We start from the raw sequence: 23,957 nt of genomic DNA on the forward strand, positions 1-23,957 counted from the left end.
GACAGGCTCTGCTTAAACCTGTGTTTCTCAACCTGGGGGTCATAGAGGTTGCCAAAGGTCATCAAAAACACAGTATTTTCTGTTGGTCATGTGGGTTCTGTCTGGGAAGTTTGGTCCAATTCCATTGCTGGTGGAGTTTGGAATGCTCTTTGATTGTAGGTGAACTATAAATCCCAGCAACGACAACTCCCAAATGTCAAGGTCTATTTCCCCAAATGCCACAGGTATTCACATTGGGGCATATTGAGTATTTGTACCAAGTTTGGTCCAGATCCATCATTGTTTGAGCCCACAGTGCATTCTGAACTACAACTCCAGAACTCAAGGTCAACGGCCACCAAATGCTTCCAGTATTTTCTGTTCATCATGGGGGTTCTGTGTGTGAAGTTTGGTCCAATTCTATTGTTGGTGGGATTCAGAATGCTCTTTGATTTTAGGTGAACTATAAATCCCAGCAACTACAACTCCCAAATGTCAAGGTCTATTTCCCTAAACTCCACCAGTGTTTACATTTGGGTATATTGAGTATTCGTACCATCATTGTTTGAGTCTACAGTGCTCTCTGGATGTAAGTGAACTACAACTCCAGAACTCGAGGTCAATGCCCACTAAACGCTTCCAGTATTTTCTCTTGGTCATGGGAGTTCTGTGTGCCAAGTTTGGTTCAATTCCATCGCTGGTGGAGTTTGGAATGCTCTTTGATTGTAGGTGAACTATGAATCCCAGCAACTACAACTCCCAAATGTCAAGGTCTATTTTCCCAAACTCCACCAGTATTCACATTGGGGCATATTGAATATTCATACCAAGTTTGGTCCAGATCCATCATTGTTTTGAGTCCACAGTGCTCTCTTGAGGTAGGAGAACTACAACTCCAGAACTCAACGTCAATGCCCATCAAACGCTTCCAGTATTTTCTGTCATGGGGGGTTCTGTGTGACAAGTTTGGTTCAATTCCATCACTGGTGGAGTTCAGAATGCTCTTTGATTGTAGGTGAACTATAAATCCCAGTAACTACAATTCCCAAATGACAAAATCAACCCCCCCCCCCCAACTGTACCAATATTCAAATTTGGGCATATCGTGTATTTGTGTGAAATCTGGTCCAGTGAATGAAAATACATCCTGCAGATCAGATATTTATATGACGATTCATAACAGTAGCAGTTATGAAGTAGCAACGAAAATAATGTTATGGTTGGGGGTCACCACAACATGAGGGGCTGCGGCATTAGGAAGGTTGAGAAAAACTAGTGTTGATGTACCTTTAGATTTCTCTTTGGTTGCCTCAGAGCTGCAGGCAAGTGGAGTATAGAATCACAGAATCATGGTGTTGGAAGAGACCTCATGGGCCATCCAGTCCAACCCCCTGCCAAGAAGCAGGAAAATTGCATTCAAAGCATCCCCGACAGACGACCATCCAGCCTCTGTTTAAAAGCTTCCATAGAAGGAGCCTCTACCACACTCCAGGGCAGAGAGTTCCACTGCTGAACAGCTCTAAGAGTTAGGGAGTTCTTCCTCATGTTCAGATGGAATCTCCTCTCTTGTAGTTTGAAGCCATTGTTCTGCATTCTAGTCTCCCGGGCAGCAAAAAACAAGCTTGCTCCCTCCTCCCTATGACTTCCTCTCAGGTATTTATACATGGCCCTCTTCATGTCTCTTCTCAGCCTTCTCTTCTTCAGGCTAAACATGCCCAGCTCTTTAAGCCACTCCTCATAGGGCTTGTTCTCCAGACCCTTGATCATTTTTGTCGCCCTCCTCTGGACACATGCCAAAGGAGGGCGACTAAAATGATGTTGATCGACCAGATGATGAAGACGGGCTCCGCGTAAACCAAGCACGATCTCTTTAGGTCGAAAACTTTGGTTATTGAGCATCCAAAGGTGCGTCCACACTGCAGAATTACAGCACTTGGACTCCACTTCAAGCGCCCTGGCTCCATCCTGATGGAATCCTGGGCTCTGTAGTTTGTTGTAGTTGAAGCTCTCAGGCGGAGAAAGGACAAACGTCTCCAAATCCTGTAATTCTCTAGCCTTGAGCCAAGGCAGTGCAGCTGCACCGTGAGGGGGAGAGAGCGTGTGAGAGGGAGGGAAGCAAGAACTACGACTCCCATGGTGCTCCACGGCAAGGAAAGGTATATAAAGGGAGGAATGGCTTGCGAAGAGGCAGTCGGAGGCGGGAGGCTGCTTTTGCAGAGAGAGAGAAGGAGAGAGGGAGAGAGAGAGAAGAAGGAGCGTCCCGGGATGTTGCGGACAGGCGGCTTTGCCTTCTCTCCGGATGGGATTTGGCTTCACTTGGGAGGGCTTGACAAGCAGAGCAGAGCTGGAATGCTCCAGATGGTGGAAGGAAGCAACTGCGGAGAGAGCTGCTCTTCCTCCAAATCTTCCCAATCCCACAAACGGAGCAGAAAACGGATAGAATTGAGACTTGCCCCTCCATCTCCTTCACCGCTTGGACCCGTGGAAACCAAACTGAGCCGGATGCCTCCTGGGTGATGGGAAGGCTCTCCTTGCTCCTTCCAGCTCCAGATGAAGCGCACGGGACCTTCTTCCAACCAGGATTATTCTTTGGCCTTTTTCCTTTTTCTTCTTCCAAGGATGTGAAGCTCTTCCCCGTTTTGGATGGTTGTCTCGCACCAAATAGTGTTTTTTTCCTCCCTAATATGGAATATAATCCCCCAAAGCAGACTCTTGTCCAAGGAGGTGCTCAAGGTAAGGAGAAGTCCCCATTGCCTTCTGTTCCTTTCCAATATCTATCTGCAGAGTTTCAGAGTGGGATCCAATATGATGGATGCTTCCATCCATGCTGGGGATTGAATGAAGTCCAGCTCTGTGGGATCGTGGGAGCTGGAGCTCTGACAAGCTCTTTTGCCTTCTCTTCCATCTAGTGTTGGTGCCTCACCCAGTTACAGCTCACAGGATCCCATAGTCTTACACCATGGTAGTTAAAGTGGGCTCAATCTGCCCTCATTCTACAATGTAGATGCACCCTATGAGAAAACTGCCTAGCTGTAAAGTTGGCAGATCCTCTCTTGTCATGGAAGAAATCAAACTCCAAAGGATGATGCTGTAGAGCAGTAGTTCTCAACCTTCATAATGCCACAACCCTTAAATACAGTTCCTCATATTGTGATGACCCCCAACTATAAAATTATTTTCATTGCTACTTCAACTGTAAATTTGCTACTGTTATTAATTGTATTGTAAATATCTGATCTGCAGGATATATTTTCATTCATGGGACCAAATATGGCACAAATACCCGATATGTCCAAATTTGAATACTAGTGGGGATGGGGGGAGTTGATTTTGTCATTTGGGAGTTGTAGTTGCTGGGATTTATAGTTCATCTACAATCAAAGAGCACTCTGAATGCTACCAATGGTAGAATTGAACCAAACTTGGCACACAGAACTCCCACGACCAACAGAAAATACTGGAAGGGTTTGGTGAGCATTGACCTTGAGTTTTGGAGTTGTAGTCCACCTACATCCAGAGAGCACTGTGGACTCAAACAATGATAGATCTGGACCAAACTTGGCACAAATACTCAATATGCCGAAATGTGAACACTGGTGGACTTTGGGGAAAATAGATCTTGACATTTGGGAGTTGTAGTTATTGGGATTTATAGTTCACCTACAATCAAATAACATTCTGAACTCCATCAACGATAGAATTGGGCCAAACTTCTCACAAAGAACCCCCATGACCAACAGAAAAGACTGTGTTTTCTGATGGTCTTTGGCAGCCCCTCTGACACCCCCTTGCGACCCCCCCCTCTGGGGTCCCAACCCCCAAGTTGAGAAACATTGTTTTAAAGTGACTGCCTGAACCACCTCCAAGGGCTGGCTTCAGAGTTGAGCCTTACTCCAGAAGAACTGGAATCTAAATGGGTTTCTGCTGAAGATGCCTTTAAAAGATGCCTTGTGGTGTGGTGGAAGCTCCATCCTTGGAAGCTTTTAAACAGAGGCTGGATGGCCATCTGTCAGGGGTACTTTGATTGTGCTTTCCCTGTATCGCAGGGAGTTGGACAATATGGCCCACGTGGTCTCTTCCAACTCTCTCATTCTAGGATCCCATGATTCTAAGACTTTGTCTCTTGCCATGACTGGCTGGCTTGTTTCTGAGACCTTGACCTTATCCTCAGTGTTGTAGAAACATCTCCAGGGGTTAAACACTGGGATTCCTCTTCTCCACACACACCCCCTCCTGTGTCCCTTTCCCATAGAGATCTTGATGGTCTTTCTGCCCTTGCTGTATTTTTCAAAAATCAATCTCTGGGGGCTCAGGTGCTGTTAACTCTGCTCTGTAACTTAATACCAAGTCCTTCCTCTGGGTTAATGGGCTCGAATGGTTGCTTTAGCCTGCTCTCTTCCCTATATAATCAGCCTTTGTTTTCATTGCTGTGGCCAGCACATCCTCTCCCAGCCCTCCCCCCTCAGTGAAGTCAGCAGTTTCTTCCCACTGGGATATATTTTCATGTGCCTTCCAGCCAAGGTGTGGGGATTCCTCCCTCAGCCTCCTTCTGCACTGAAGTGACTCACCTGCCAAGACAGAGGAGAGGCCCAGAGTTGCTTGTCTGATAGCACCACCACTACCACCACCAGCAGCAGCTCTGTCCTGGAGAAAGACATAGCCCATGTTGGTCTTGTATTGGCACGTGAAGCATCACTGGGACTGACTATCAGGAGAAAGCAGTTTGGAACATAAGCTTTCCTGGATGCATTCTGCTTTGTTGGATGCAGATCTGGCTTTGTGCTCCTTTCCTGTCTCCTCCCCTGCTCTCTTCCACACTTGTAATGGGAAGCTGTCATTTGATCAAGAGACTTCCACCACATCCTTTTACACAATTCTGGTGTTTTTAGAATATATGTAAAGGGATGTTATTTGCAGGCTGATCAAAGCAGTGTCTGCAAGTGTGTGTTGCTCTCCTGTCATCATTTCCTACCTAGGCTTATTGATTTATTTATGGATAGTACAGTTCTCTGGCCACAAAGTATTTCAAAATTGTTTGCAAATCATTAATTTGACAGTTCAGGGTTCAATATATATATATATATATATATATATATATAGTCATTGTTGTGATCTTTGTTCATCTCTTCCATTTTTCCAGAGGCTAAAAATAGTATCTTTCATATGCTGGAATGCATTTTTTGCTCTTCTGTCAAGGTACAATTCTACCTTGAAAGTTGTGTTGTCAGTGGCAGAGAGAAGTCCATTAGCTTAAATGGTGTGATGGACATTCTAGGATAGATCCAAAGAACACCTGGGTTATTCTAGGTACGCCTGTGCAAGTTCTTCTGTAAACCGCATACATTTCATCCAATTAGTCAAGGTTGTGAAATTTCTATTTGTGTACTTTTTTCATGTCAGGAGCGACGAGAATCTGCAAGTTGCTTTTGGTGTGAGAGAATTGGCCATCTGCACGGACGTTGTCCACGGGATGCCCAGATATTTTACCATCCTGTGGGAGGCTTCTTTCGTGTCCCTGCATGAGAAGCTGGAGCTGACAGACAGGATCTTACCTTGCTCCCTGGATTTGAACCATAGACCTTTTGGTCAGCAGTTCTGCCAGCACAAGGGTTTAACCCACTGTGTCACCAGGGGCTCCTGTTGGTGTACTAATCCCTTCCTTTGTGACATTATACAGAGCCATTCACTGTCAGTACAAAATGTTAGGCAGTGTCAACATGGGAATGGGAGTGAACTGTATTACTTGTTTTCATTTTCTTTTCTTTCTGAGCTCCTTTCCTGGAACTCATATGTGTGTTTCTCACAAAGGCAAGTGAACCTCCCATTTTCAAGATAGCTGCATAATCTTTTCCAAGTGGAAACAGAACTTTAGTGGAGAGTTGCCAAACTTTTCTTTGTCATAGGGCAGGGGTGGGAAACCTGTGGCTCTTAGGCCCACTTCCCATCTCCCTTGGACACATTGGCAGTGATATGGGCAGCAGGTTACTTATCTCTAGTGTAAGGAGTTGGATGTATTGACTGTGATAAAAAGAAACATTTGGAACTTGCATTTAAAGGATGCCCTGCCTGAAATGATCAGCTTGCCACTCAAACAAAGTGCTTACATGAAAATACACAAAGATGTACTTGGAAAATAGGAAATATATGCATCCTTTTCTGCTGTAAAGGAATCTGTTGGGTTATGAAGTAATTCATAGCAGCAAAATCACACAGGACATATTGTTTGGTTTAGCAGTTCTCAGTCACTCTCCAGAAATCTTGAAATGTAATGGGTTTTTCCTGCCTCATACCTTTGTGAAACCTGTATGCACGTGATACGGAGTGAAAATCTATACATACTCATCTTTCATGTCTACTTTTATTGTGAAGGTTTTATCACTCTGGTATTGCAGTGTTTGATTTTGAATAATTGCATAAGACAAATAGTTTTCTGCAAAAATACTTCTGTTGAACATTTCCTGGGAGATTCATTTTATATGTGGAACATCTTCTGGTCTGTTATCTGTGGCAGAATTTCTCAATATGGCAAACTTTCACTGCCAGAAGTGTTGAAATTTCAGAGGCACACAAATCCCCGAACCCCTCAGGTGTCATTGACTGCTCAAGCTGCCTCTTTTTATGAGTTTGCTGAAAGTAAATAACACTCTTAACTTTCTTGTTTGAGAAAATAAAGCTCTTAGTTTTCTCGCTTGAACGGATAGGTCAGATCATCACACAAAAAGGAAGCCAAGGGTTTGTGCAAGTGTGCTCTCAGAAGAGAGCTGACCTTCTCTGTGAAAGCTATGGCCCTTCAACACTATTTTGCAGGTTCTTGTTCAGCAGTGCCTTCTAAAAATTGGGTTTACACTGCCGAATATCAACAGGTGCAAGGTGGGAAGTTTCAAATGCTATACAGAATGTGAATAAATACTGTATTGTATTGTCGAAGGCTTTCATGGCTGGAATCACTAAGTTCTTGTGGGTTTTTTCGGGCTATATGGCCATGTTCTAGAGGCATTTCTCCTGACGTTTTGCCTGCATCTATGGCAAGCATCCTGTATTGTCTAATACTTTCATGGCCGAAATCACTGGGTTGTTGCAGGTTTTTGGGCTCACAACCACTGAGGATGCCTGCCATAGATGCAGGCAAAATGTCAGGAGAGAATGCTTCTAGAACATGGTCATACAGCCCAAAAAACCTACAACAACCCACTGAATAAATACTGTCCTGGAGATGTTTTGTGATGGAGATGTTGAAGTGTGTTGCCCAAGATTGTCTTTAACTAGGTACTGCTCTGTGTGAAAGAATTGAAAAGGAAACAAGGGTGAGATTACAAAAATGGGGAAAATATTAGACTTTTAATGCTAACATTTATTGTTTACTCTCACTGACAAACTGTGTTGGCAGTTCAAAGAAAGCATGCATGAATATCTCCCCCCTCCCATTTACAGTTTTGCGGTTTTAGAGCATTTCAGCACAATTGTTATGTCTTGTAACTGTTTTGACTTGAAAAATAGTATTACCTGGGGAATCAGTTCATGTCAAGAAAGCTAATGGTGCCATTGCTGCAATCTGTGAAATCATATCACATTTTACCAGGTTCTGTTTAAAAACCTGAGCATTGTTTTGGGTATCATTCATGTAATTCATGTTTGTGAAAGGCTTCTTAATGGATGTCTGGATGTGAAATTGAATTCACAGTTGAGTAGTGCTTTCTTGAGGAGGAACTAATACCAATGCTTAGAGTTCCCCAAGCACTTTTTGTTAGATTACGGAAATGCGGGAGAATGAAAAATAGTCCTTAAATTATGTTAGATTGTGTGTCCATGAAGCCTGCTGGTAAAACTGGCCTAGTGATGGAGATTGCAGACCAAATGAACCACTGGTATATGTGTAGGTATTGGGTGCAATGCATTTTGGGATATAGACTTGGTGATCATTCTCCATTTCAGAAGGTGCAAGGTTCAGAACAGGGCAACATTGCTGATTCTCCACTGCTTTATCCTTTCCTGCATATAGTAGAGAAAGGAAACTCTTGCATTCTCAGGCCCCACATGAAAGCAATTTCATTAGTGGAACAATATGGTTTCATCAAATTGAGTAGACCATATGGAAGACAACTTTGCTTTGTATGAAGGATGCCAGTTTCATTCCAACAACTCAAATCTTTTTGAAGCTTGGATTGTGGGATAATTCACAAAAATGTAAAAAGTAAACAAAATCCACTTTCCCCATTCCATATATGCACCTTTCTGAATAATCTATTACACTCACAGCACTATCTAGACTTAAGTCACCTGTGCATTACACACTATAAAAAGATTGCATAAATTAGTGTTCCAGATTTGAAGAGAGCATTGTACCCTCCAGTATCAAAGGGACACCCCCACTTAGTCTTTTTCCTTGTGTGTGTAGGTTTGAAAAAAGGATAAACTACAAGCCTTCTGTAATTGCTGAGGAATTTTTAGTTCTAGGTTTTTTGTGTGTGTCACAAATGAATTGACACTGCAATTCACTTCTGATGTGAGAGAATTGGCCGTCTGCAAGGATTTTGCCCAGAGAATGCCTGGATGTGTTGCCATCCTGTGGGAGGCTTCTCTCATGTCCCCGCATGGGAAGCTGAAGATGACAGATGGGAGCTTACCCTGCTCCCTAGATTTGAACTGCAATTCACTTCTGGTGTGAGAGAATTGGGCGTCTGCAAGGATGTTGCCCAGAGGATGCCTGGATGTGTAGCCATCCTGTGGGAGGCCTCTCTCATGCCCCCACATGGGAAGCTGGAGATGTCAGATGGGAGCCCACCCTGCCCCCTATATTTGAACTGCCGACCTTTCCATCAGCAGTCCTGCTGGCACAAGGGTTTAACCCATTGTGCCACGGGGAGCTCCTAATGAAATAGTTCTAATGAAATAGTACTAAACCATGTCAGAAGTATGTTGTGCTTGAGGTTTTGGAAAAGGTATATTGCAGTAATGTTGGCATTTCATTTTAGTCTAACCATTTCTCTCTGATATAGCATTCTCTAAGGTTCCTAATGAAGCCTGAATGAGTTAGTTTTGGGGTTTATAGCAGACAGTCTCCCACATATATGCAATTTTCACATGTCAAACACTGACTGATTTGCATCACATAACAACTTGAGTAAGACACCAAACTGCCAGTTGTGATGTCAATCCAACATGCTAAACTGAACAATGGAATCTGTTTAAATATTTGATTAAGTTGTTGTGGCTGGTTCACCCATCCATCATTGTATAGTTGAGTGAATATTAAACTGTATCATTAACCATGTCCTCCATAAAGACATCACGTATAAAAGTTTGTACTTGGGTTTTGCATTTAAGCCTTTTTGAGGTGAAAATTCACTTGCCATGAGTCCTTCTGGGAAGAGAGGGTGGTCTAGAAATAAAGTTTCTTAAAAAATATTATTCCTGTACATCTTCTCAGTTGTGTGCCTTCTTCTTGCTTTATCAAAACTATTTATCTGTAAATGGGTTAAGCCACTTAATTTACAAGGGATGCTGATAATCAGAGATGGTTACTGAGTTGTCAGGAGTCACTGTGAGTTGTTATCCTAAATCAGCTTTCTGTATTTGCATTTGCAGCCAGTGAACAATGTGTCAAAGTACCTCTTTGTCTCTGGCTCTGCCTTAAAAAGTGATTGCTGTAGACTGGGATCGCATTCCACACTGCTTCCCTGGAGTTATGAGTGAAACATTGTCCATGGATAGTAATCCCGAGGCAGTGTTATTTGGGTAGTGGGGAGAAGAGGAAAGGGCCCTGGATCTGAATTCCTGAGCCGTTTTTATTGCAATGAAGTTTACACTTGCTTACAGAACAATTCATTTGATTTTTATTCTTTGTTTCCCTCTTTTTTCCCCTTTTCCCCTTTTTTTGCTGTGGCTTTCATATATAAAGTCTGAGGAACTGGGAAAAGGGGCACCAATCTGGGGAAAAAGTGGCAGATAAATGAAATAAAATAAACATAAAAAGGTAAAGGTTTTCCTCTGACATTAAGTCCAGTCATGCTCAACTCTGGGATGTGTTGCTCATCTCCATTTCTAAGCCGAAGAGCCAACGTTGTCCATAGACACCTCCAAGGTCCATGACTGCATGGAGCGCCGTTACCTTCCCTCCTGAGTGGTACCTATTGATGTACTCACGTTTGCATGTTTTCGAACTGCTAGGTTGACAGAAGCTGGGGCTGACAGCGGGAGCTCACATCGCTCCCCAGATTCGAACCTGCGACCTTTCAGTCAACAAGTTTAGGAACTCAGTGCTTTAACCACTGGGGGCTCCTAAAATAGATATAGGTAAAACATTTTACTGAGGCAATTACAAATGTATAACATATAGTAATACATTCATGACTGGTTCATATTCATGACCACTATGTATTCACTAGTTTTGGGGAATATGTAGAAACTGTGAAAGTCTCCCAATCCACACTTATTGTGCTAGCGACAGGAGTTTGTTCGCCCTGTTGATCAGGAAGCAGATGGCTGTAAATGTATGATACACTTCTATTCATATAGTTAACTGGTCTAATTCACAACATTTGGGCATTCTGAACTGATTCTAGACGATCCAGCAAACTATAATTAGATCCAGATGATGAGATCAGTGAATTGATTATAAGCAGATTCAATATAAAAGTTAATAAAACCATATTTACCATTGAAAAAATTAAGCTTTGGACTGCAGTTATAAGTAGAATTTGTAATTTTTCAAGCCCTAAACTCACAAAAGAACAGCCAATTGCTACAAGGCAAGTAACAGAAAAACACAATCTTCTGATTCAGCATCAATATTCAGCTGCAGATTCTTATGATATTTGCAGATTTTGAGGAGGTACATCATTTTTTCACTGTTCTTCCAGAATGCATTTTATAAGAAGCAGAATAGTACCAAATAAAAGTTATTTCTTCTTCTCCAATGTTTACATTTACTGATAGGTAATTGTCAGTATATGTTATCCACAGAGGAAGGTTTGTAGTTATTAACCAGTTCTGTCAGAGCCTCCTAAATGTTGTTGCTTCAGCAGCAGGTGCACTGTTGCAGGTGCCTCTTAATGCAATAATTCTAACTTGTCTCTGTGTGTATTTCTAGGGTAGCACATTGGTCCTCTGCGCAATTGAGTATCCCAGGCTTTTTGCTGTGAAAGCCAGCCTTGTATTCACCAGTGTGACATCTTCCAGATTTAGTTGCCTACAACCCCATCTATCATCCCCAGCTGTAGGCTATATTTCAGAAGACGAAATAGCTCCTATAATCCCTTATAAGTTCAAATAATAAATAAATAAATAAATGACCATACTGGATGGGGGTGGAGTCAGGGTCACAAATCAAAACATCCGAAGGAATAAATGTTCACAATGGAAGGAGACATGTGTAAGGAATTATTATCTGGCAGGAACATGCTAAGCCTGAACACCTCTGTTTCAAAATATCTCTGTACCATTCAATTTTTGCCACATTAGGATGTAATACAGAAGTGAGTATCACATAGAAAAGGATGTATTTCTGCTTGCAATCAAGCCATATAATTTGTTGTCTCTATCAGTGCTAAATTGAAAATATAGACCGTTCTTGAATTTTGGTTGATGGTAGTCTTTTCCTATGTAGGAAGCACTAGAACAATCTCTCTAATCTAATAACGGATGCATAGTGAGAAAGGAGAAAACCCAGCCTTTGTACTGCCTGCTGTGCAAGAGGTAGAATTGGAAGTTGCCTTTAGATTCCAGTTTAGCCTTTAAGTAGTTATCTTATGGGGAGTTCCACTGTAGATAATGTCAATTATGCCAGCAGTCCTGGAACAGACTAGATTCTGTAATGCATTTTTTACTTGGAGCTGATGCTAGTCTAAGTCAATTTATTACCTGAAGTGAAATCCAAAGTTTTCCTTCATCCATCTCTGAAAGAAAGAACACCTTACTATAACACTCAGACAGCAGCCTTCATCTGTCTGTTGACTTTCTACTTTTTGAGTGTGCAGTCATGTGCGCTCCTACCTCAGATTGCTATAAGATTTACTTTTAGTAGATCTTTATAGGATCTTGCTGTATATTGTGTTCTGTCTTCTGTTGTGCATCTTGCTGCCTCTCTCAAAGCCTGACAAACTTATTCACTAGTAATACTGGCCCAAGACATTATGTTATCTGAGGCGAAGGACAAGACTGTGCCCTGCCCCATTGGTGCTGTTGGCTGTTGTTTGAACCCTGGTCTCCCAGATAATGAGTCTTGGATATTAAACCACTATAATACACCAACTGTTGTTGTTCCTCAAGAAGAAACCAATTAGTCTGTTAGCTGCTGAAATATTATACTCCACCCCAATTTGAATCAGCATGTTAGTTTGAGGTAGGGTGGGATGTATGCACTCTCAGGGTCCTTCCACACAGCCATATAACCAAGAATATCAAGGCAGGTAAGCCACAATGTCTGCCTTGAGGTGGGTTATCTGAGTCCACACTGCCATATATTCCAGTTCATGTGAATTTTATACAGCTGTGTGGAAGGGGTCTCAGTGGTAGGAATGGCTTGAGATCTTAGGTGAGGCAATTGAGTAGCTGCCATGACATTTCCCAGCATCCTCCCCTGAGACAGTTGTCTCTTTCTGCCTAATGGTAGGACTGATCTTGTGCGTAAATTTCAGCGTATTCCCTTTTCCTGTAACAAAGCCAGTGACTAGCCCCTCTTTTCCTGCCATACACAAATGTGTTTGGAGCCACTTCCATCCACTGGTGTATGTTACACCAAATGTATAGCATTGGTTTCCTTGTGGGATGCAACCAGCAATGACAGGGCGGCGCCCTGCCACTCTTACCAACATTGCTCCTTTGGGCACATCTCCTCCTTGCACTCAAAGGCAGGTTTGGTTTTTCATGGAATCTGAACATGAGGTAGTATTGGGAAGACTTTTAGTAGTGTTGAAAAATGCAGTTATCAGATTCACTGAAGGATTTTTTTCATAGCATTCCGAAGGAGGTTCCATTTTTATTGAAAAGGAAAAGCAAAGAGGACAGGCCTACAGTTAGGATCTTGTCCCATTGGGACATACTCCATTTCTGAGGCTCTTTGAACACAATTGCAAACCTTTTTGCCTCACTCCATCAATAATGCATTAGAATCCATCTGCAAAGCATCACAAACAGAGTAGTTGCACATGAGATTCTAATCGTGTTTTTTTATTTACTATGATTTTATATGTTGCTGGAGCTCTTTTTTTCTATCTGATCAGAAAATCAATATGCATTCTGTCAGCTAAAATCTCATGAGAACTAGTTCAAGACTTCTAGGCTACTTTACTGTACAATATTAGGGATTTTTTTTAAAAAAAAGAGTGACATAGGGAGGCATTCAGAGGGATTGGAAGGAGCCCGCCTTCTGTGGTGTCATGAGGGTTTTTTTTTGTGTCTGTCAGAAGCGACTTGAGAAACTGCAAGCTGCTTCTGGTGTGAGAGAATTGGCTGTCTGCAAGGACGTTGCCCGGGGAGGGGGGGTGCCCGGATGTTTTACCATCCTGTGGGAGGCTTCTCTCATGTTCCTGCATGCGAAGCTAGAGCTGACAGATGGGAGTGCACTTTGCTCCCCAGATTCGAACCACCAACCTTTCGGTCAGCAGTCCTGCCAACACAAGAGTTTAATCCATTGTGCCATTGGGGTCTCCAGTGTCATGAGTCAAAGTGCAGTATTTTCAAATCGTATATCATAAAATACATATAATATTGGCTAACACTTCTCATGGCTGGTTCACATACACATTTTATTCACAGTAAAAAGACATCATTGTAGCCAGGAAACATTTTATAGGACAGGTGGAATATTTATGAACTTCTCCACATTCACTTCAAGACAGCCTTTAAATCTGTCCTAGCCGTGGCTGATTCTCCTCCCTTAAAACCCATCTTTTTAGGATAATGGGAAACTAAGCACCTTCTCCAGCTGAAGGGGCCACCTGCCTGTTTTGAATTTAGAGGACAATATTGGATTTGCTCACTGCTGGAAATGGGATTATTTCCCAATTAATGCTCCCCAGAGTCTCTCGTCTCACTTCTTATATATTTCAAGTAGGCTCAGTTTTAGAGAGGGTGATTCCTTGTGAACACACAGTCCAAGGGAGCTACAAGATAGGGAGGATAGAAATCTCCCTGTTCAGAAACATGAATGAAATTTTGTTTTCTTCTCCCCTCTCCCCCCACACCCCTGGTCCCCTTTCATCCTTCCTAAACATGTATGGGAAAAGGCCCTCTTTTATAACTTTTTCAATTGTTTCTTTTTTAAAAAAAAAAAGCAAAGAAGAAATCCTTCTAAAAGAAGGGAAATGTTGTCTGTCCCCCTCGCCTCCCCCCCCCCCCCAAACCTCAGCCTCTCAACACTTGGTGTCTTTAAGGCCTTGGTCTATTGTAAGTCCAGGACAGAGACCCTTCTGTGAGGGTTGCTCGGGATCTCTTCGCTGGTTGTCCCCCTCCCACCTCATCTCAACAAGCCCCCCATTCTCTTCTGAAGAGGGTCCCTCTGTCTAACGCCAAATAACTCTTAGGGGAGCATTTATCCTCAGGCACTTTGCTCACAAAGCTCCCTGGAGTGTCAAATAAACTCTCGTTCAGACCCGCAAAAAAGAGGACGAAGGGTTGGGGGTGGAGGAAAAAAACCAAGACAAAACCCCCTTTATTTTCATCCCTGCAGGGAAACAAACATACTTTGTGCTGGAGAGTAACAATCTTAACAAAACAGAGTAGTGTGTGTTCTAAATATCCCCATAATAAAATAGTTGGTTACGCTTCTCTGTATGATAATAGTGGATAAATTTGTCGGACAAGCTATAAATCAAGACTTCTTTCTTTGTTGAAACAGTTGGCAGCCTGAGTGAGGACTGTCCCTCCTCCCTGCCTGCGCTTTGTACATGTTTGTATTTTTTTTATGGGGAAGAGGCAATTGGAAAATGACCTGCCTGTAGCCTTGGTCTGTCTTTGGGAGGAGGACACAAAAGGGGAGTAAGACTGTAAAACCACAATAACTTCTGGAGTCAATGGCCTGAATTCAATTCATAATCCCATCTAAAGTTAATCCATTTTACCACTTTGATCGGCCTAAGTGTTGAGTCATCTTTCAGTAGTTGATTTAATGCTCCTAGTCAAGTTGAGGCTGCCAATGGGATACAGGCTGCCATGTGCTGGCTTTTCTCTTACATCTCAAAATATTCCTTATCGTGATTGATAAGAAAACTTAGTTGGATTTCCTCATCACTTCTCACTGTGGGGAGAATCTCATGTTGTTGAAATTGTTTACTAGATGCCTGTTTTTTTGTTTACATGCAAATTTGACACGTTCATTATAGTCATAAAGGGCAAAATGTTTAAATTCCCATTCAATCTCAAATAAACTCTGGAAGTCTCCATTGAACACAATGCTATGATTGACAGAAGAAATACATTCCCTTCAATATGTATATCTGAAGAACTGAAATCTACAAGAACTTTGGGTGAAATAATTTGGTTAGTTTTAAAGGTATTCTAAGATTTCATCCCCCCGCCCTGGTCACTCCTGGAGCAGACTTAACATATCTATTTCCTTGAAAATTGCTTCTATTTATGTGGTAGTGACTATACGGTCCATCACTTTATGCAACACACATTAGTGCTTGCTGAGCCCCAGGTGACCATTTCAAACAGAAACCTGGGATGGTGAAGTCCATTATGTCTTTTGGGCCACTATGCATTTCTATAGGGTACTTCACAGGATAACTGGACCAGCACTGTATGTGTTGAGTGGGGGAAGAGTTGCCAGGTGAAATATGGGACATGGTTCCTACTCTTTCAGTAGTTCTATAGAAGGGGAAAAATTTACAAGTTTTGTTTGTGCCAAAAGCATCACCTTCTGACTTTTTCCTCTATTATTGAAGCATTAAAGCTAAAGAATCTTGTCCCATATTTCAGATGGCAACACTTAGTGTGTGGAGAATCAGCACTGCAAACAGAAAATAGTGTTTGCGTTCCTCCAGCTTCTCCATCCAAGTGTCCAAGAATGTGTGGCAGCCAACCCAAACCTTTTCTTGGTGTATTGTCTATATTCCCAGTTCCTCATTCTTTCTAAATGTTTTAACTGTTATTGACAAAGCTCTATGTGTTTGACTTCCTGGGACAATGTAAGAAAGAGTGAACTCACATGAACACACGCACAGAATAGGTTGGGGTGTATTCTAGGCAAAGGAGGTGCTGGCTGTCAATCAACTTTTCCCCATTATTAGGTCTTGGCTATTGACTTCATTAGTAAGTTTGACAGATGTAGGCTTCCCCTCTTCCCCAAAAGAAGGTGGGAAGAAGAAAAGGAGCTCTCCTTAAGGGAGTCCTGTGGCATATATCGAGCCTCTGGCCCAGGAAAAAGTAATCATATCTCCTTGTTTTCCTCCAGCACATTGGTGTGACTCCTGATCCATTTCTGGGCTTCTATTAGCTACCCAAACACCACTTCTTTTCCAACTTCATGGGAGAAGAACTCACTGTTTATGTGAATGAAAAGGAAGTTGGTTCCAAGTTAGCACTGGCACTATTGCACTTCCAGAGATAAACACCAATGGCCAATGCTAACAGTCACAATTACTTGGCTCAGCTAAGTCATGAAAGTAGTAGTTGGTCTGGATTTCTTCCCCTTCTTTTCTTCAAGCACTTCTACTGAAGCATTGTGATATATGACTGAAACTGTAGGAAGAATGATACAAGTAACACTAGCAGTAGCATCAGAAAAGCCACACCACATTGCTGTTCTTTCTGGAGGGAACATGATACAAACCTAGCAAATTTCCCATGTCTACAATGCTTATCTTGAGGTGGTTCAGTCTCTGTATTGATGAAGAACCGATGTGTGTTGGTGTTTGATAAATTGGTGCCTAACATGTTTGATAGCCCATTTTGTGAGCTGCTGAGTCATCTACTCCACTCCTGAGAGAAACCCTGGCTCCTTTCTTATTCCAGGTATCTCTACACAGACTATGCAGCCAGATACCTTAGTTAGTCTTTTGTAAAGTTACTGATGTTGCAGGGAACTCTTGCCATATGATATGAGAAAGAAAGGTGGCACGTAAGACTTCAAAGATGGATGAGACGTTCAGCGGTTGTGTTGTACTTGTCTCCAACAACAAAACTATTCACTTCCAGCAGGGACAAAGTAATGTTAATTATTTTCTCCCAGATACCTGGTTTGCATTGTACTGGTTCTTCATTTTCCTATCAACTGTGGGAATTCCTTAAAAAATGAGTACACAGAGAAACTGGTCTTAATCCTTTTTGACTGCATGCTAACTGAAGTCTGGGAATCGTAGCCTGCAAAAGTAGCTTTTTTTTTTTTTAAAAAAAAAGCTCCTGTGTAAATGGTTTTTATGATCCAAGAACATGAACAAGGTAAGTCATACGAGAAGATTTATTTGTGGCCCATATTTAACAAGAATAAACTCAAATAAAAACCCACAAGAGCAATGACTCTTTTTGGCTTGGCTTTCGTAAAGCCTACGAGTAAAAAGACAGCACCAAAATTGGCCTCTATGGAGTGGATATTACAGGTTCCTCTTGGTATCATTCCTTGTCAGCAGCACAAGTAATTTCCTAACCATGTCTTTCAAAATATATGACCTGTAAAATCAATCTTGCTCACAATCATATTGCATTAGCCAGTTAAAAACTTGACAGCAGCCAGCCCCTTTCTCTGCAGTCCCAGCAACCAAAAGCCTAGCAAGACTTTTGTGAGGCTCCAAACTGTAAGTAGGGAATTGCCTCCTTCAATACACATGCTCCTTTTACTCCCACTGATACAAAATTGGCATGTATGTAAGAAAAAAGTCCAGTTCATGTTCTTACAAATGAGCAAAAGTTTGAGAGCAGTTGCCAAGCATGAGCACATATGATGATATCAGTTGAAAACTCACTTTCCACTGTGTCACTCTCTGACGGAGGATGAAAAGGCAGGGTTTTTTAAAGTCTAGCTACTGCATGTACTTTTAAAAAAAATCATCCAAAGACACCACTGATTCAGTGGGTACCGTTGTTCTCATGTTCTTCTGTGGGCCTCCAGGGATCTTTGGCTGATCGTTGTGAGAAGAGAATACGAGACTAGGTAATCCTCTGGAGTCATCCTCTGCCACGCTCCCTGTGTTAAGGAGAAGTACTGTAAGCACATACTGCCACCATCAATATGAAACCAATGGTAGGTTATATTTTAAAAATTGACTGCAGAAGTAGGAAAGTGGGGAGTCAACTTTTTCTTCTTCTTTCCTTTCTCTTTTATCCTTTTTTCTTTTTCTTCTCTTTCTCTTTTTCTTCTTTATCAAGTTGAAATGTTTGTTTTTTGTCTTTTTATGTAGATGTAGCTTGTTGGTAGAGATGTATCTCCATTTTATTTTGATGTTGTCATTTTAATTTATTTCTATGATACTTTATTCAACATGAATTAAAAAAAATCAATGGCACTATTCAAAGACATACAGCTAAGATCCCTGTTTCTCCAGGGAATATGCCCTTGACCAGACCATAGTTATGTGAAACCACAGGTATGCCCAAAAGGCATTACTCTCATTTCTAGTCCCAGCAGATCATATAGAGTTGTGCTGGAGGACCTAGAGATTCCTATAGAGTTATCAATGTATTAGTGTCTCCAATCTGATGTAGACATGGTTTATGATTGCTTATGCTACAAATATCTTACCGTTAGTCTGAAAGGTGCTGCAAGATTCCTCTGCCTAGTGCTACGGAGTGAGGAGAATGCAAGTGACTATCCTGTATACACAGTACTGTGGAGACCTCTGCTGGAACATCTCTGTCAGTGCCATAATCCCATGATTTGGGGGGGGGGGGGGAGAAGTTGGTAGGGAAAAATAGTGATGAAAGCATCACCAGCATTATAATCATCAGTAATGTGATGAAAACAAATTTCTGTGACACACATCACAATTTGGAAAGATGCAAAATGGTGTCTAAAATAGCCAAGATATTCTAGCAATTTGGCCTTCAAATCCTTGCTCAGTCGTGGAAAGTTGCTGGTTGACCTTTGGCAACTCTCACTTTCTTAGCCTCAGGGGACATTGATGTGAAGGAATTCTGCTAGAATAAGGTTACTGTTGAGTTGGAGGTGACATTGAAGGGTTATAGCAACAAACCACAAAACCTAGCCAAAGACTTGAATTTGACTTTGTGAGCAAAATCCCAGGTCAGAGAGTGATTTTGTGGATTTCTTTTACCGACTCTGAAGTGGAAATGGCAGCACAGTGTAATTTGTAAAGTAGAATTTAGCAGAAAAGAGGAAGATCTCATTACAGATGAATAAGCTCAGTCAAGGAAGCCCCAGTCATGAATCTGCAGGCCTGAGCAAGGCTATTGAGGATAGATGACTTGCATGTTATCTCATTTATGGGGTTACCATAAGCTGAATTCATCTTAATGGCAGTTAACAACAACAAGGAATAGCAAGTGCTGAATGGGTACGCTCTGCTTGTGTTCAAGCAAATGTGGGCAGAATGTTCTTCCTCATCTGTGGTGAGGGACTGCAACTCTGGACAGTCTTGGTTCAAGACATAGGCATTGTGAGGAATCCTGGCAGTTGCAGACCAACAGTCTATGATGGGCCACATGATTCCAATCACAGCTGTACATCGAGAAGGACCTTTGGCCAAATGGAGAGGGATATTACCTCTGTTGAAGCAAACATATGGAGAACATCACTTCAGAGTTTGCTATTCAGTGGACATAGATTGGGACTGAGAGACTGGAGTTTGCCACACAGGGAAATGTGAGGACAAAGCCAAAAAAATATGATCGCATCTCCCCCTTTACACACTTGAAAACCTTATGGATTCAGATTCAAGCATACTCTTCTCAAGATTTATGCTGGCTCTGAAGAATTAAAGGGTGTTTCTATTTATTTTTAGAGCAACAATTAAAACACAGAAAAGATCACTGTATTTGCCTTATGCCAAAGTTGAGGGAGGATAGGTAAGTAGGTACCCACACACACACACAGTTGTTTTCTCAAAATTGTAAATAGACTGGGGTCTTTTTTCCCTTACAGATTTGGTATACACTTTTATTCCCCACTTCTATCTGGATCAGGCATTTTATTTGAATGCCCAGCATCTGTATTATATGAAATACACAATTCATGGAATTTTAGGCCAAAAGAAAACACCCCCCCCCCCCAAACTGGGTCCACTTATCCACTGGTCAGTGTGAGCATTGTACTTCAGCTCTTACCAAAAATGGACTTGATGCCCTTCTCTGAGGAGAGTGGCAAAGGCAAGAGCTTAGTCCATCCCAAGAGGACCTAAAAGTGGGAAAATGGCACTCGCAGCTGGGGTGGCTGGCCCCCAGAGGTAACATGGATGCTGAGGGTCATTTCTGTGAAATGACCATCAACTTACCTATGGATCATATAAAAATCCATAATTTTGCCCTACAACCTGCCCTCAACTTATATATAAAGCTGATTTATGCAGGATTATATATGATAATACTTTTCAAATATTTTAGAAAATTGCGCAATTAATGAAACAATAAAAATCACTACAGAGATTATATTTATTTATTTATTTATTTATTTACTTTGCTTGTATACCGCAGTTTCTCAGTCCGTAGGCGACTCAACGCGGTTCACAACAGAGCAAAAAGAGAGTCATATCAAAATAGCAATAACAATTTAAAACCATGAGAGCATAATATACAAGTAATGGCACATCAATAACAACACAATAGCGTCTCGTAACTAGAATCGTGATCCAACTCGTCTATAATTCCGTTCCTATATTCATCATATTCATTGCACTGTTTATCTGAATGCCTGTTCGAACAGCCAGGTTTTTAATTTTCTTCGAAACACCATTAACGTCGGAGCTGATCTTATGTCTATGGGAAGGGCGTTCCACAGCCGAGGGGCCACCACAGAGAAGGCCCTGTCTCTCGTCCCCGCCAGCCGTGCTTGTGAGGCAGACCGGATCGAGAGGAGGGCCTCCCCAGAAGATCTTAGAGTCCTGGTGGGTTCATAGGCAGAGATACGTTCGGATAGGTAGCTTGGGCCCGAACCGTTTAGGGCTTTAAAGGCCAACGGCAGCACTTTGAATTGAGCCCGGTAGCAAATCGGCAGCCAGTGGAGCTGGTGCAGCAGAGGAGTTGTGTGCTCCCTGCGCTCCGCTCCTGTTAGTATCATGGCTGCCGAGCGCTGGACTAGCTGGAGCTTCCGGGCCGTCTTCAAAGGCAACCCCACGTAGAGAGCGTTGCAGTAGTCGAGGCGGGATGTAACAAGAGCGTAGACTACCGTGGCCAAGTCAGACTTCCCAAGGTACGGGCGCAGCTGGCGCACGAGCCTAAGCTGTGCAAATGCTCCCCTGGTCACCGCCGAGACCTGGGGCTCCAGGCTCAGCGATGAGTCCAGGGTCACACCCAAGCTGCGAACCTGCGTCTTCAGGGGGAGTGCAACCCCATCCAACACAGCCTGTAACCCTATACCCTGTTCGGCCTTTCGACTAACCAGGAGTACCTCTGTCTTGTCTGGATTCAGTTTCAATTTGTTCGCCCTATATTCGCACTATATTATAGATATAGTGTGTGTGTGTGTGTGTGTGTATACACACACACACACACACACAACACACATACTATTTTGAATAATGTCTCCTAATATCCGTACAGTAATTGTTCTCCATTATACTTTTGCTTCCTCTCATCCATCCCATTGCAGTGACCTCCTGTTCTTTGGATCAAAGATATTAATATACAACCAAGACCCTCCTTCTTGGTTAAGCTATTCTTACCACATAGTTTTTGCACTAAAAATCCACCATCTTTAACATTGACTCTATGGAGAGGGGCTGGTGGGAATGGGCTGAAGAATTCCTTGCACTTTGAGTTAAAGGAAAATGTAGTAGTTTTCCTCCAACATATAATTGTCTCTGCTGCCCCCTAGTGACATGGAATTGGAAAGCCTTGCTACTAAGAATGAAAAGTTTTTAAAAACCCTCTCTCTTTATTTATCTATTGACTTCATGGCCTCTTTCTGTATATTAAAAATGAAAAGCCTGATCTCCTCCTCTAGATAAATAATAGAGAAGAGACATCAGCAATGGCACATGGAAGAGAAAAATCTTGCCTGGACTAAAAATAGGCTTGTTGAAATTGATGTAGCCAGTACAAAGTACACTGTATGTCAGAGGCAAGAATTTTCTGCATTGAATGCTGTATGTGAAATGTATTTAATGCATCAAATCTTGATCTTTGTAAACCATGTGGAGATTGGCAAGCTGTAATAGTGGACACATCTTGTGTGTGGGAACTGCACTGTTACATCTTCCAGCATTTCATAGATGAGAACAGGAGAACTGTGGTGCAGCAAAAGCAGATTGTGTTCAAAATGGCAGAAGTTATAAATGACAAAGAACATACAAACTAAGAGAGGCTGCAGTAGTGTGTCTGTGCCTGAAACTATTGGGAAGGCCAAGCTTCTACTCCCTGCTCCATCCCCCAATGAGTTAAGTGAAAGTTACTTGAATTTGAATTCACCTTGCATCAGTTAAAGTAACCCAAGGTCCAAGGAGAAAGGGAAAAGTGGTAGGAGAGAAAGTTGGATGGTTTCAATTGAGCTGAAACAGTTTATTTTTTATTTTTTTAAAGGAAAGTATGCCACCATACACCTTTCTGAGTTCACAATACATTCCTGTTGGCACATTAACCTTATTGGAAAGCATGATGTGCCCCAAGGCAAGTGCAAATTTTATCACATAGCTGGTTTTGTCCAGGAAGGTACCATGGCCGTGAAATAAATGTGGTCATTTCTTCCAATGAGAGTTCTGTACCTCCATCAAAAAAGTTTTGTCCCTTAATTTCTATCATTGCAGAGAGAGACAGTGAAAAGTGTTTGCATGTAGAACTTGTATATTTTCTGTGTTCGCAATCCTTTGGTAACAATGCCGGTCCCTTTTCTTTGGGTCCCTGAACTATATTTCTAAATGCTCAACTGAAATTTCAGTTCATGTGGCAAAATTATTAACACAAGGGGAGCAATGCCATCATTTGATCTCTCTGTAGCTACACCCTGGAAAATGCGAAAAGAGTTTTTCCATTTCCATTTGTTACAAAATAATTTGCTTGTCCACTAATGAAAAGAGACAGAAGGAAATGGAAAGACTGCCTTACACCTGAACCTTCCCTTCTCTAGAGTCAGATCTTGGATTAAATCAGCAAATAGTATTATTAGCATGTATTGGAAACACTTTAGATTTGTTATTTTCTAGATGTTTACACTGCTGTTGAGATTAGGGAATGGGGGAGCTGGAGTGTGCCCATTTACGTATTCTTGGCCTGCATGCCCATTCTGAATAGCTTCTTTCAAGTCTTGTCTGTGTCATCTATTGTCATAGCTTTGCATGTCGTTCTGTCAATGCCCTATCAAAATAAAGAAAATTGTAAAGTCTGTATTCTAGAACCTAAATTAAAAGTACTCAAATCTAGAAATATCTGAAATGTCTGTCCTTCTAAATAGAAATAACAGACTTGAAGGATAAGTAGAACCTATTTCATGGTCATACTGTAAAACAGGGTGATACATGTCTAGCCTATGGAATAGTCCAGCATGTTATACATCTGAATCTCACCTGCAAGGCTCTCGCTAGTCAACACACACTTACCATTAGCCCCTTCATCTGATTTCCATTGTTAATCAGACATTGATCAGAAGGGCAAGCCTGTTGTTAGGCTAATTGAGGTTCAGGTAGTTGCGGACATCCAACTTACAAATGACTTACAGTGAAGAATAGGGGTGAGACACCAGGAAGTGACAGAAATCAATCCCTCAGAAGGGAAATTCACTCCTGGAAGAGTTATTATGGAGAAAGGGTGTCTCTGCTTTATCACCAATCCTTGTTTCTACAACAAGCCAAAATTTTCCAAAATCCAATTATTGCAGGGACAGAAAGTGAGATGAAATCTTCTGAACAGAAGCACAGTCGGCTAAACAAACTCCTCAG

The 23,957-nt window shown here is 42.0% G+C and overlaps 1 long non-coding RNA gene across 1 annotated transcript in view; it reads left to right on the forward strand.

Annotated features, from left to right (window-relative positions):
* The first annotated feature begins 1,822 nt into the window (after window positions 1-1,822).
* The window catches only part of LOC132768402 (uncharacterized), a 118,234-nt gene continuing 96,099 nt past the window's right edge, over window positions 1,823-23,957 (forward strand). Inside the window, exon 1 of the long non-coding RNA XR_009630703.2 lies at window positions 1,823-2,712. This is a non-coding gene — a long non-coding RNA (uncharacterized lncRNA). The remainder of the gene's footprint in view (window positions 2,713-23,957) is intronic.

The sequence above is a fragment of the Anolis sagrei genome, chromosome 2, assembly GCF_037176765.1.
Source record: "Anolis sagrei isolate rAnoSag1 chromosome 2, rAnoSag1.mat, whole genome shotgun sequence".
NCBI lineage: Eukaryota > Metazoa > Chordata > Lepidosauria > Squamata > Dactyloidae > Anolis > Anolis sagrei.